General features: G+C 49.4%; 1 protein-coding gene and 1 long non-coding RNA gene across 3 annotated transcripts in view; one reads left to right on the top strand and one right to left on the bottom strand.

Annotated features, from left to right (window-relative positions):
- Positions 1–3,653, bottom strand: part of TFDP2 (transcription factor Dp-2) — a 71,224-nt gene extending 67,571 nt beyond the window's left edge. Inside the window, exon 1 of one of the 2 annotated variants that reach the window (XM_066598144.1) lies at positions 3,571–3,653. The gene's annotated coding sequence lies outside the window, so the exon portion shown is untranslated. Of the gene's footprint in view, positions 1–3,039; positions 3,172–3,570 lie in introns of those variants that run through there. The other variant, XM_066598143.1, reaches the window with a different exon arrangement.
- Positions 3,139–14,184, top strand: part of LOC136623053 (uncharacterized) — a 38,589-nt gene continuing 27,543 nt past the window's right edge. Inside the window, exon 1 of the long non-coding RNA XR_010792230.1 lies at positions 3,139–3,195. This is a non-coding gene — a long non-coding RNA (uncharacterized lncRNA). The remainder of the gene's footprint in view (positions 3,196–14,184) is intronic.

The raw sequence follows: 14,184 nt of genomic DNA, 5'->3' as shown, positions 1-14,184 counted from the left end.
AATCATTTCTTGCACAAACAAGGACAAGAATACAAAAAGATAGCAAAGGCACTGAATGTTCCTAGAGGTATAGTTGGAAGCATAGTTTGTAAGTTCAGGGTTAAAGGAACACTGACTATACAACATGGCAAAAAGAGGAAGCTATCACTGTTTGCCACTAGATTCCAGAGAAGGCAAGTGGTCACCCTCCAGTGACTGCAAAAGACTTGCAGCAAGACTTGGTGGCAGCAGCACATTAAACATACTAAACACTGAAGGTCTTCATGCCTAAACTCCAAGATGTAGCACTGAGCTAATAGCACAAGAAAAGTTTAGAGCATTTACAGTATTTACAGCGAAGCATGGCAATGGATGCTTTGCTTCCCTTGGCGATGGAAACCTGCAGGGTGTGGAAAGCAAGATGGATTCAATAAAGTGTGAGGAAATTCTACTGGACCTTCCAACGGGACAGTGATCCCAAGCATACCTCAAGGCTTGGTTTCAGAAGAAGTTCTGGAAGATTCTAGAATGGCTGTCATAGATGCCTGACTTAAACCCCATAAAAGTTTTTGGTGGGATTGCTCGTAAAACCAAAAATATTAGTCAACTGGAGGCAATTGCCCATGAAGTATGCTGGTGACTTGCTATGTATCACATTTGAAACAGGTCATGACAGCAAAAGGGTGCTCTATTAAGTACAGATAGTCCCCTACTTGCAAACAGGTTCCATTCCAGGAAATACTCCTAATGCCCTCATACACATGAATACTGGGCTCTATTGAACATGCATGTTTAATGAGGGGAGAAAGTCTCTCTGAGGCATCTGTGACCGCCACTTATCATTCAAGAATAAAAGGATTGGGCAGTCCTTCTCTTCCCCCAAACTTCTGCCATCAGGGGAGAATTACTTTACACATGCATAATTGTCTGGCCGCACTGAATTTGGCTGTGTTCGGCCAATCTATGTCTAATGTGTACGTGTAGTTTATGGCTGGCCAAAGACATTAGATGTACAATATATCGGCCAAACCGAATGATTTTGGATAAACGTGTAATATGTATTAGAGCCTCCTGAACCACCCCACAATGCCAGATATCAGGGGAGATAAGAATCACGTAGTTGGATCTAAAGAAGGAGTCTGGCAGTGGCTTTCTCCACTCTCTACATTCAGAACAAACAAAGATACTGACCAATGTCCTGGCAACTGTTTTTGTCAATTACAAATTTTTGTGGCCATCTATATAGTGAGTCAATATATTAATTGCTGGAATGCTAAAATGTCTGGCCCCAGAGCTCACACTTCTTGAGAATTTGGGCTGAAGACAAGTGGCTACAACAGGTACCGCTGTGGCTTTTCTCAAACCAACATAAAACAGTGTTGGATTTGTGACAAGGCACGTTGTCTTGTTGGAAGTATTGCTGACCATTCCCAGAGTATTGTAAATTACCTAGAATGTAAAGATACACCTCATTGTTCATGGTTCTCGCCATTACAACCAACAGACTGAGACCATGCCAGGTAAACGCCTACACCATAATAGAAACTCCACATACTGAACTGTTGGCGCAACACACTCTGGAAAAGGGTGTTCTGCAGGATTTCTCCGCACCCAGGTATGTCCATCTGATTTGAAAATAGCATAGTGTGATTTGTCAGTTCATAGGACTTTCTTCCATTGCTGAACTGTCAAATGATGACGCTCCTTGCATCATTGTAGACGGGCCAATGCATCTTCTTTGAGAGAACTCACCAGACGTTTGCAGGGTGAATGGAGGCAAATATCAGCTGAAGTGTATCAGACGTTAGTAGAAAGTATGCCATGGAGAGTATCTGGTATCGTTAGGGCCAAAGGAGGTCCTACTAAGTATTAACATATGTACAAAAACACTACATTTTTATTCTTGCTCAGGGGGCCAATTACTTTTGGTAGGATAGTGTATAATTTTTAGAAATATGACCGAGGAGGATGATTCAAGGGCCATTTTTAGGAGTACTTTTTATTTTATCCTGTAAACAAACTTATAACATATAGCACATGTATTTAAGGATTTTAGCCATCATTCCTTAGTGTCATTAATTCCATGGTGTTATTAGATAATCATATGCTATTAAATTATGTCTTCTAGATCATCACCGGTATAGTAAAATATGGAAAAAAGACTGAAGATAGAGTGACGCCGTGCATGCTTCTCTCTGTAACATCTGCAGAAGACAATCAGTTAATTCTCCATCCCAAGAGGCTATGTAACAGGTGGCATGTGGCTTTTCACAGCCTTATGTCACTTGTGTTCCATTTAATATCTATGCACCACTGAGTTTATATAGTTTAACCCATGGTACCTCTTGAATAAAAAGGAGGGAAGTTATAGATTTTAACCCCTTTTTTAAAACTTGTACCGGATTCTCAAGTTTTCTTTTATCACAGAATAATCTCTTTTGAGAAACTAAGAAATTAATTTCAAACTTCATCATAATGTAATAAGTGTTATACAAGATGTAGACTTAATTCCTTAGGTGACATAGTAAATCTGGGTGGCATGCAAGAATTTGTCATGTGCCACAGGAATGTCATAAAACGGGATTGCAGGGGGTGTAAAATGTTTTTGAAGTATTTAATAGGAGATGTTAATTGTGTTGTTTTCAGGCTGGCTCTTAGTTACAGAGGAGATGCCACAGTAGCATCAAGTGTTATGTAAAGGGGAGAGCTCAGACTAAAAGAAACAGCATGGGGGAATGTCTGAAACTAGCCCGAGAGGTAAAATGGGGTTACAAGAACTGCCTGTTCAGATTGGCGCATCTTAAAACACAAGTGCAGGACAGCGTTTTGTTAAATTATTGGAAACGAAAATGGTTGTGTGGAAATAATTTAGAATTTTCCCATTTTTCAACCAAGTTTTTAAAGTAGCAAAATCCTAATTTAGTTAGATTCTTTTTTTTAATGGATCCAAACAGATTGGACATTTTAACCCATTTTTTAATCTGTGGTTAAAAAAAACAGTGACCAAAAATTTTTAAAAAGCTGCAAATGGTATAGAATAAGAAAGGAAACACTACTCACATCTTGTTTCTCCTGCCAATCCAGTGCTGCAGCTCTCGTGATCCGGCTCGTCTTTGTTTACAAGTGGCATGCATGTGACCATTACAGGCATTCAGTGGCCAAAGAGGTGACATGCTGTATTACTGGCATCATGGCTCCTATCGGGTGAAACAAGAGGTGATCTAATGTATCTTTTCTATTCTATATCATTTACAGCAGTTTTTTTTTTAATAGTATAACCCCTTTAAAAACCACTCAGGAGTGTCTGTGTGTGTGGGTGGTGGTGGGGAGGGAGGCATGACTAGCTACTGAATGGTGTGGATGCATCTTTTCATAGCTTGATAGCTTCTATGGCTCCAGGACTATGCCCTGGTCGATCTGACATATTTTGGAGCCCCCACAGCACTCTCTGCTGGGTCCTCTCAGTAGTAGAGCTGCACCAACCTGCCATTGCCGCACCTGTGCCCTGCCCAATATACTGGGGAATACTGGGACTCACCAATCCTGCTTGCGAACCGCATATCCAATCCCATTGTTCCCCCTTCTACTTACATCAGTGCCTGCCTACCTTCCTGGCAGAACTTTCGGGGAGTACCCAGGAAGATTTGGCAGACTACAACTCAACATAACCCTATGATACAGACTCTTGCGTAGTAATGTAGAACTAGGTATCACTAAGATGTTTACTTGACATATTTAGTGTTGTTAAGACTACCATTAGGTTCTATCTTAACTTTTGCTTAACAGTCTTAACTGGTTACTCCTGTTCCACAAAGATTTATAATGCTTTAATTCCAGGTTCTTTGTTACATACCTCTGGCTATACAACGTCACTGCCCTCAATGACCTTGACACACTTGTTTCTTCGAAAAAAAAAATAGTCAAGCCAGTCCCTTGATCACCTAGCCTGGTCAACTTGGCTTTTTGGTTTCTTCTATCTTATCTCTTTCTAGTGCACTAGGACAGGACAGAGAAACCTGATGCTATCTCCCCTCCAGACTTCGGGTGCGCCTTCCGTATTTGTTTAACAGCGTGCTCGGTCTGGACTATTTAGGGTCTCTAGAGACAGGTTGCACCTTAGAAAAAGGGGTAAGGATATATTTGGTGGACGCCTTGCTTCACTCATTAGGAGAGGTTTAAACTAGAACAATATGGGAAGGGAAGTGAAAGGCCAGGTAAAAATATACAGCTAATTAATACATTTGGGAACCTTGCTATTAGAAGTGGAAAAAAAGAACAAAGACAAAAAATTCAGAAAGAAAGTAGAGGAGCAAGAGACACCGATCACAAACTAAAATGTTTCTACACAAATGCCCAGAGCATGGGAAACAAACAAGGAGAATTGGAGCTCCTAACACAGTAAGAGAAATATGTCATAGGCATCACAGAAACTTGGTGGGATGTTAAACATGATTGGAATACAAGGCTTGAAGGATACAACTTATTTATAAGAAACAGACCTAAAAAAAGGGGGGGGAGGTGTTGTGTTGTATGTTAGGAAAACATTAGAGATGAGCGAACGTACTCGTCCGAGCTTGATACTCGTTCGAGTATTAGCGTGTTCGAGATGCTCGTTACTCGTAACGAGTACCACGCGATGTTCGGGTTACTTTCACTTTCATCTCTGAGACGTTAGCGCGCTTTTCTGGCCAATTGAAAGACAGGGAAGGCATTACAACTTCCCCTTGCGACGTTCAAGCCCTATACCACCCCCCTGCAGTGAGTGGCTGGCGAGATCAGGTGTCACCCGAGTATAAAAATCGGCCCCTCCCGCGGCTCGCCACAGATGCGTTCTGACATAGCTGAGGGAAAGTGCTATCGTGTTGGAGCTGCTATAGGGAGAGTGCTAGGAGTTATTGTAGGCTTCAAGAACCCCAACGGTCCTTCTTAGGGCCACATCTAACCGTGTGCAGTACTGTGGAGGCTGCTTTTTGCAGTGTTGCACTTTTTTTTTTTTTGGTATATCGGCCGTGCAGAGCATTGCGCCCTGCAGTAATACTCCAGGGACAGAAGTGCTTAGGCAGGGAGAGCGTTAGGAGTATTTTAGGCTTCAAGAACCCCAACGGTCCTTCTTAGGGCCACATCTAACCATGTGCAGTACTGTGGAGGCTGCTTTTTGCAGTGTTGCACTTTTTTTTTTTTTTGATATTTCGGCCGTGCAGAGCATTGCGCCCTGCAGTAATACTCCAGGGACAGAAGTGTGGAGGCAGGGACAGAAGACATATTAATATTATTGATTGAATATAGGCAGTGGGCCTTTGCTAAAAAAAATTTGGGCAAAAAATCTATTTGGCCTGCCTATCACTGTGCTCAGTGTTCTGGGTCTGTGTGTGCTGGGTGTAGTAGTTCTACAAAATCATACGCAGCCAGCTAAGTGTTACAGCAGGCTTGCGGCAAATTATTTCCTGGCTCTGTCTGGGCTGTGAAATGACTGCTGTATTGCAGTCCACAGTGCATCACTCTGCAGTTCTGTGACATACTCCAGGGACAGAAGTGTGGAGGCAGGGACAGAAGACATATTCATTGAATATAGGCAGTGGGCCTTTGCTAAAAAAATTTGGGCAAAAAATCTATTTGGCCTGCCTGTCACTGTGCTCAGTGTTCTGGGTCTGTGTGTGCTGGGTGTATAGTTCTACAAAATCATACGCAGCCAGCTAAGTGTTACAGCAGGCTTGCGCCAAATTATTTCCTGGCTCTGTCTGGGCTCTGAAATCACCGCTGTGTTGCAGTTGACAGTGCAACACTCTGCAGTTCTGTGACATACTCCAGGGATAGAAGTGCGTAGGCAGGGACACAAGACATATTAATATTATTGATTGAATATAGGCAGTGGGCCTTTGCTAAAAATATTTGGGCAAAAAATCTATTTGGCCTGCCTGTCACTGTGCTCAGTGTTCTGGGTCTGTGTGTGCTGGGTGTAGTAGTTCTACAAAATCATACGCAGCCAGCTAAGTGTTACAGCAGGCTTGCGCCAAATTATTTCCTGGCGTTCCGTAAGCGAAGTCAGCCTCCAACCACAGGCCAATAAGCAGCACATTTAATTACAGCGTTCTGTTTCTGCATTACTGGTAATAAAGCATGCTGAGGGGTAGGGGTAGGCCTAGAGGACGTGGGCGCGGCCGAGGACGCGGAGGCCCTAGTCCGGGTGTGGGCACAGGCCGAGCTCCTGATCCAGGTGTATCGCAGCCGACTGCTGCGGGATTAGGAGAGAGGCACGTTTCGGGCGTCCCCACATTCATCGCACATTTAATGGGTCCACGCGGTAGACCTTTATTAGAAAATGAGCAGTGTGAGCAGGTCCTGTCGTGGATGGCAGAAAGTGCTTCCAGCAATCTATCGTCCACCCACAGTTCTGCGCCGTCCACTGCTGCAACTCAGAATCCTCTGGCTGCTGCTCCTCCTTCCTCCCAGCCTCCTCACTCCATGAAAATGACACATTCTGAGGAGCGGGCAGACTCCCAGGAACTGTTTTCGGGCCCCTGCTCAGATTGGGCAGCAGTGGTTCCTCTCCCACCAGAGGAGTTTATCGTGACTGATGCCCAACCATTGGAAAGTTCCCGGGTTCCGGGGGATGAGGCTGGGGACTTCCGGCAACTGTCGCAAGACCTTTCAGTGGGTGAGGAGGCCGATGACGATGAGACACAGTTGTCTATCAGTGAGGTAGTAGTAAGGGCAGTAAGTCCGAGGGAGGAGTGCACAGAGGATTCAGAGGAAGAGCAGCAGGACAATGAGGTGACTGACCCCACCTGGTTTGCTACGCCTACTGAGGACAGGTCTTCAGAGGGGGAGGCAAGGGCAGCAGCAGGGCAGGTTGCAAGAGGCAGTGCGGTGTCCAGGGGTAGAGGCAGGGCCAGACCGAATAATCCACCAACTATTTCCCAAAGCGCCCCCTCGCGCCATGCCACCCTGCAGAGGCCGAGGTGCTCAAAGGTCTGGCAGTTTTTCACTGAGAGTGCAGACGACCGACGAACAGTGGTGTGCAACCTTTGTCGCGCCAAGATCAGCCGGGGAGCCACCACCACCAGCCTCACCACCACCAGCATGCGCAGACATATGATGGCCAAGCACCCCACAAGGTGGGACGAAGGCTGTTCACCGCTGCCTCTCCCCCTGTGCCCCAACCTGCCACTGAGATCCAACCCCGCTCTGAGGACACAGGCACTACTGTCTCCTGGCCTGCACCCACACCCTCACCTCCGCTGTCCTCGGCCCCATCCAGCAATGTCTGTCAGCGCAGCGTCCAGCCGTCGCTAGCGCAAGTGTTTGAGCGCAAGTACGCCGCCACGCACCCGCACGCTCAAGCGTTAAACATGCACGTAGCCAAATTTATCAGCCTGGAGATGCTGCCGTATAGGGTTGTGGAAACGGAGTACTTCAAAAGTATGATGGCGGCGGCGGCCCCGCGCTACTCAGTTCCCAGTCGCCACTATTTTTCCCGATGTGCCGTCCCAGCCCTGCACGACCACGTCTCCCGCAACATTGTACGCGCCCTCACCAACGCGGTTACTGCCAAGGTCCACTTAACAACGGACACGTGGACAAGCACAGGCGGGCAGGGCCACTATAGCTCCCTGACGGCACATTGGGTGAATTTAGTGGAGGCTGGGACAGAGTCAGAGCCTGGGACCGCTCACGTCCTACCCACCCCCAGAATTGCGGGCCCCAGCTCGGTGGTGGTATCTGCGGCGGTGTATGCTTCCTCCACTAAACCACCCTCCTCCTCCTCCTCCAACGCAACCTCTGTCTCGCAATCAAGATGTGTCAGCAGCAGCACGTCGCCAGCAGTCGGTGTCGCGCAGCGTGGCAGCACAGCGGTGGGCAAGCGTCAGCAGGCCGTGCTGAAACTACTCAGCTTAGGAGAGAAGAGGCAGACGGCCCACGAACTGCTGCAGGGTCTGACAGAGCAGACCGACCGCTGGCTTGCGCCGCTGAGCCTTCAACCGGGCATGGTCGTGTGTGACAACGGCCGTAACCTGGTGGCGGCTCTGCAGCTCGGCAGCCTCACGCACGTGCCATGCCTGGCCCACGTCTTTAATTTGGTGGTTCAGCGCTTTCTAAAAAGCTACCCACGCTTGTCAGACCTGCTCGGAAAGGTGCGCTGGCTCTGCGCACATTTCCGCAAGTCCCACACGGACGCTGCCACCCTGCGCACCCTGCAACATCGGTTTAATCTGCCAGTGCACCGACTGCTGTGCGACGTGCCCACACGGTGGAACTCTACGCTCCACATGTTGGCCAGGCTCTATGAGCAGCGTAGAGTTATAGTGGAATACCAACTCCAACATGGGCGGCGCAGTGGGAGTCAGCCTCCTCAATTCTTTTCAGAAGAGTGGGCCTGGTTGGCAGACATCTGCCAGGTCCTTGGAAAGTTTGAGGAGTCTACCCAGGTGGTGAGCGGTGATGCTGCAATCATTAGCATCACCATTCCTCTGCTATGCCTCTTGAGAAGTTACCTGCAAAGCATAAAGGCAGACGCTTTGCGCTCGGAAACAGAGACGGGGGAAGACAGTATGTCGCTGGATAATCAGAGCACCCTCCTGTCTATATCTCAGCGCGGTGAGGAGGAGGAGGAAGATGAGGAGGAAGGGGAAGAGACAGCTTGGCCCACTGGTGAGGGTACACATGCTGCTTGCCTGTCATCCTTTCAGCGTGTATGGCCTGAGGAGGAGGAGGATCCTGAAAGTGATCTTCCTAGTGAGGACAGCCATGTGTTGAGTACAGGTACCCTGGCACACATGGCTGACTTCATGTTAGGATGCCTTTCTCGTGACCCTCGCGTTACACGCATTCTGGCCACTACGGATTACTGGGTGTACACACTGCTTGACCCACGGTATAAGGAGAAACTTTCCACTCTCATACCCGAAGAGGAAAGGGGTTCGAGAGTGTTGCTATACCACAGGACCCTGGCGGACAAACGCCCTGCTGGTAAAATTCCCATACGACAGCGCTAGTGGCCGAAGGCGCAGTTCCGAGGGCCAGGTAGCAGGGGAGGCGCGGAGATCAGGCAGCATGTACAGCACTGGCAGGGCAACACTCTCTAAGGCCCTTGACAGCTTTATGGCTCCCCAGCAAGACTGTGTCACCGCTCCCCAGTCACGGCTGAGTCGGTGGGAGCACTGTAAAAGGATGGTGAGGGAGTACGTAGCCGATCGCACGACCGTCCTCCGTGACGCCTCTGCCCCCTACAACTACTGGGTGTCGAAGCTGTACACGTGGCCTGAACTCGCGCTGTATGCCCTGGAGGTGCTTGCTTGTCCTGCGGCTAGCGTCTTGTCAGAGAGGGTGTTTAGTGCGGCTGGGGGAATCATCACAGATAAGCGTACCCGCCTGTCAACTGACAGTGCCGACAGGCTAACACTCATCAAGATGAACAAAGCCTGGATTTCCCCAGACTTCTCTTCTCCACCAGCGGACAGCAGCGATACCTAAGCAATACGTAGGCTGCACCCGCGGATGGAAGCATCGTCCTCTATCCCCATCAAAAACGGGGACCTTTTTGCTTCATCAATCTGTGTCTAATATTCCTCCTCCTCCTCCTGCTCCTCCTCCTGAAACCTCACATAATCACGCCGAACGGGCAATTTTTCTTAGGCCCACAAGGCTCAGTCATATAATTTTTCTAAACAATTTTTATACGTTTCAATGCTCATTAAAGCGTTGAAACTTTCACCTCAACCAATTTTTATTTTAGCTGGGCTGCCTCCTGGCCTAGTTACCAATTAAGCCACATTAACCAAAGCGATTAATGGGTTTCACCTGCCCTCTTGGTTGGGCATGGGCAATTTTTCTGAGGTACATTAGTACTGTTGGTACACCAATTTTTGGGGGCCCTCGCCTACAGTGTAATCAAATTAATTTTTAGCCCACCTGCATTACAGCTGACGTTACATCAGCTGTGTTGGGCACTGCAATGGGATATATTTATGTTCCGCCGGTGGGTTCCAGGGAGCCACCCATGCTGTGGGTCCACAGGGAGTTGTAACTACATGTGTCCACTTCTAAAGAACCCCAGTCTGACTGCGGCATGCAGTGTGGGCCGAAGCCCACCTGCATTAAACATGAATTTATTACCTCAGCTGTGATGGGCAATGCAATGGGATATATTTATGTACCACCGGTGGCTTTCTGGCACCCACCCATGCTGTCGGTCCACAGGGACTTCACAATAGGGAGTTGTACCTGCCTGTGTCTATGAATTAAAAACCCTGCTCCGGTTGGGGCATGCAGTGTGGGCTGAAGCCCACCTGCATTTAATCTGACGTTAGCTCTGCTGTCCAGGGCACTGCAATGGGATACATTTATGTACAGCCGGTGGGTTCGAGGGAGCCACCCATGCTGTGGGTGCACACGGAATTCCCATTGCGGAGTTGTACCTGCCTGTGACTATTTATAAAAAAACCGCGGTCTGACTGGGGCATGCAGACACCTTGACAGAATGAATAGTGTGTGGCACATAGGTTCCCCATTGCTATGCCCACGTGTGCAGCTCCAGATGGAGGTGGCACAGGATTGGATTTCTCATTGCTTCTGTACAGCATTGTGGACTATCGCCCCACCCCTTTTAAAGAGGGTCGCTGCCTAGCCGTGCCAACCCTCTGCAGTGTGTGCCTGCGGTTCCTCTGGCAGACGCACTTATAAATAGACATGAGTGTGGCGTGGCATGAGGGCAGCTGAAGGCTGCGCAGGGACAATTTGGTGTGCGCTGTGGACACTGGGTCGTGCAGGGGGGGGGGGTTGAGCAGCATGTAACCCAGGAGAAGTGGCAGCGGAGTGTCATGCAGGCAGTGATTGTGCTTTGTTGGAGGTAGTGTGGTGCTTAGCTAAGGTATGCATTGCTAATGAGGGCTTTTCAGAAGTAAAAGTTGTTGGGGGGGGGCACTCTTGCCGCTATTGTGGCTTAATAGTGGGACCTGTGAACTTGAGATGCAGCCCAACATGTAGCCCCTCGCCTGCCCTATCCGTTGCTGTGTCGTTCCCATCACTTTCTTGAATTGCCCAGATTTTCACAAACGAAAACCTTAGCGAGCATCGGCGATATACAAAAATGCTCGGGTCGCCCATTGACTTCAATCGGGTTCGTTATTCGAAACGAACCCTCGAGCATCGTGAAAAGTTCGTCTCGAGTAACGAGCACCCGAGCATTTTGGTGCTCGCTCATCTCTAGAAAACATTAATCTCCACAGAGATTCAAGCTTCAGAGCATGGGATTTCTGTAGAAACTGTTTGGGTAAGAATACAAGGAGAGGGGGCGTGGCCTAGCAGCCAAAGAGGGAAGCCGTGTCTAGAAAGGTTCTGCAGCCGCCGCAATCTGGGGCATTCTGCGCTGCTGGGACCCGGGACAGCTTCCTAGTGGTCGGCGCTGACTTCCCCGGCTCTGGGGGAACATCTGGAGACCTTTTAAGGTCTCCTCCGTGGAGGAATTCTGTGGGGCCTCCCAGGCCTGAAGATCCCCGGGCTCAAGTGTCAGCCGCCCGTGACCGGAAGTGCTGGGCTGTGACCTCCACGGCTCGGCGGATCGGTGCGGGGACTGCATTGAGGTGCCTTCCGGGGTCAAGAGAGCCAGGCTGCCTGCCCTCCACCACTGCGGAACGGGTAAGTGACGCTCCTGCCGCCGCCCTCGGCGGATCCGGTGGCCCCCACCTCCCCAGCCCAACACCAACCTGCAGGTCACAGCTGACTGGTCCTGCCGAAGTGGAGACTGCTGGACTGCACTGGGGGCATCGGAAGACCCCTGAAGTGGGCTCCCTGCCGAGCGGACACCATCCCAGGGGGGCAGACATATTAAGGAGCGCAAACCCCCCCCCCTCCTGCCAGACGCCATCTTGGAGAGGGGAGACAGGGAGTGATAATCCCTGGTTAGCATCCCCAGGGGGAGAAGAGGGGGAGATTAGGAGGCACACTGTGGAGAAGAGGGGCAGTGGAGGAGCAGTGAGGAGCACTGTGCATAAAGTTCCCACAGGAGAGCACTCTACTCCTGAACAGTGGGGTGCAGCTGCTAACTCCCCCCCTTCCTGTGCATCTCACTCGTTATCTGCTAACTTAGGGACTGTGGAGTGGAGAGGGACACAGGCACATGGATTCATCCACTAGTGGCTTTCCAGGCCCATAAACTACTGCTCCATATACACCTTTAAACTGGCTCCTGGGCTGCCGCCTGGTGGTGGTGTGTCAGCGGTGCACGGACATTACTACATTATGACTGTACCCCAACAGCTATGCATTAATGCTTAAACTGCATATGAATCCCTCCTGTGACATCCTATATGTTCAGGCCTGTGGACATTTCCTACTGCTACCTTCTAGCATGATGGCACCCAGTAAACAAACTAAAATAACCAGCAAGCTGCAGCAGTATCCCCGAACCCAGGACCTCGATGGACTCCCGATCTAACGTGCCCTGCAGCCTGCAAGAAGCATCCTCTAAGGGGACCGCGCCAGTTTCGCCTTCTGCATCCGGTCCGACCATCGCTGACGTGCAGAAAGCAATCACAGAATCCCACTCTGCCCTCACAGAGAAAATCGACGCATTGCAGTCGGACTTTGGTCTCCTGCGGGCAGATGTTCAAATGCTGAGGGAGCGCACGACAGAGGTCGAGACGCGAGTCTCTAACTTGGAGGACACCGTTACACCACTTTCAGACCAGGTGCATACCCTCAACTCCAGCTTCACGGCGCAGCAGAAGAAACTGGATGATATGGAGAATCGCTTGTGCCAATGCAATCTCAGATTTATAGGACTGCAGGAGGGCACCGAGGGCAGATTTCCCTGCGATTTTCTGGAATCACTCCTCAAGCAGATGTATGGCCCCAACTCTCTGTCATCCTTATTCTGCGTTGAGAGAGCTCACCGTATCCCATCAAGAGCTCCGCCACTTGGAGGCCCTCCACGCACCTTCATAGCAAAGCTGCTCAATTACAGCGACAGGGACAAAATCCTGGCACTCAATCGTGAGAGAGATCTGCTGAAGGTTGAAGGGCAAACAGTCCATATTTTTCTGGATTTTTCCTTAGAGGTGCAGCAGAGGAGACAAAAATTTACAGAAGAAAATGCTGCGTTCAAAACAGCTTGTTTACTCCATGCTATACCCTGCTAGGCTGAAGGTGGTTAAGGATAACCATTCCCATTTTTTTGAGTCTCCAGGGGATGTCCTAAACTGGCTTGAACAAAACTGAATTATGTCTTGAGACTTTCAAAAATAAGTTTTTGCTGCGGCTGGCTGGCCAATGTTTTTGCACTGTAACTGTTGAGGGTGACTCTTCAGTCCCCACTCCCCTCCCTTTTTCTCCCCTCCCCCTTTTTCTCTCTCTCTCTCTCTCTTCCCCCCTTGTTGTCCCTCTTCATTAGGTTTTTATCGCTGACGATAATACTGTTGCGAAGTGATGTGGGCTGCGGGTAATGTTGCTGCTCCTACTTTATTTTGTCGGGGACCTGGTTGGATTGGAAGCGGTAATCTTCCTTGGATGGTCTCCCCCCCCCCCCCTTGAGGCCTGTGGCCGGGGGATCCCTCTGAGGAACCCGCCTACATACCGTCCACAGGTCACACTGGGCACCTATAATCTACGGTGGAGTAGCACACAATCACATGACTCTTTCTCTGTTCCCTCACAGGGGGATTCTGTGTCTGTGACTGCTATTGTGTTTTCTGTCTTAGTTCTTTTGTTGGCTCTTTTGGGGTAGGCCCTACGCCCCTTACAAAGTTGTGAGTTATGGGATCTAAACCTGTACTAAGTTCGAGGGGATGGCTAGAGTGGGATGGGAGGGTTTTGGTTGGGGTTGGTAAGCGTGAGCTGATTTTTGTTTGCTCTGTTATTTGTTCCTGGTGCAACTCTTTTTTGGATGTTTTGCGAGGAGTCTGTGGGAATAATGTCCAGCTCTACAGTAATGGCTAGTACGTATCTCAAGCTGGTCTCCTGGAATGTCAGGGGCCTGAATTCTAAATTTTCTCAAAACTCACTCCCCTCATATGATACTGCTCCAGGAGACGCACCTCAGGGGCTCGAGGACATTGGCGCTCAAGCAGGTGGCTATAGGTTTTGTGTACCACATGACTTATTCTAACTATGCTCGAGGGGTCAGTATTTTGGTGGCTAAGTCGGCCCAGTTTGCTTTCCGGCAAATACATATTGACCCTTGGGGGCGCTTCCTGATTCTCCTGGGCACCT

Source organism: Eleutherodactylus coqui, chromosome 1 (assembly GCF_035609145.1).
Source record: "Eleutherodactylus coqui strain aEleCoq1 chromosome 1, aEleCoq1.hap1, whole genome shotgun sequence".
In the NCBI taxonomy this organism is placed as follows: domain Eukaryota; kingdom Metazoa; phylum Chordata; class Amphibia; order Anura; family Eleutherodactylidae; genus Eleutherodactylus; species Eleutherodactylus coqui.
Note: the sequence above shows the minus strand (reverse complement) of the source record. Positions and strands in the feature narration are given on the sequence as shown.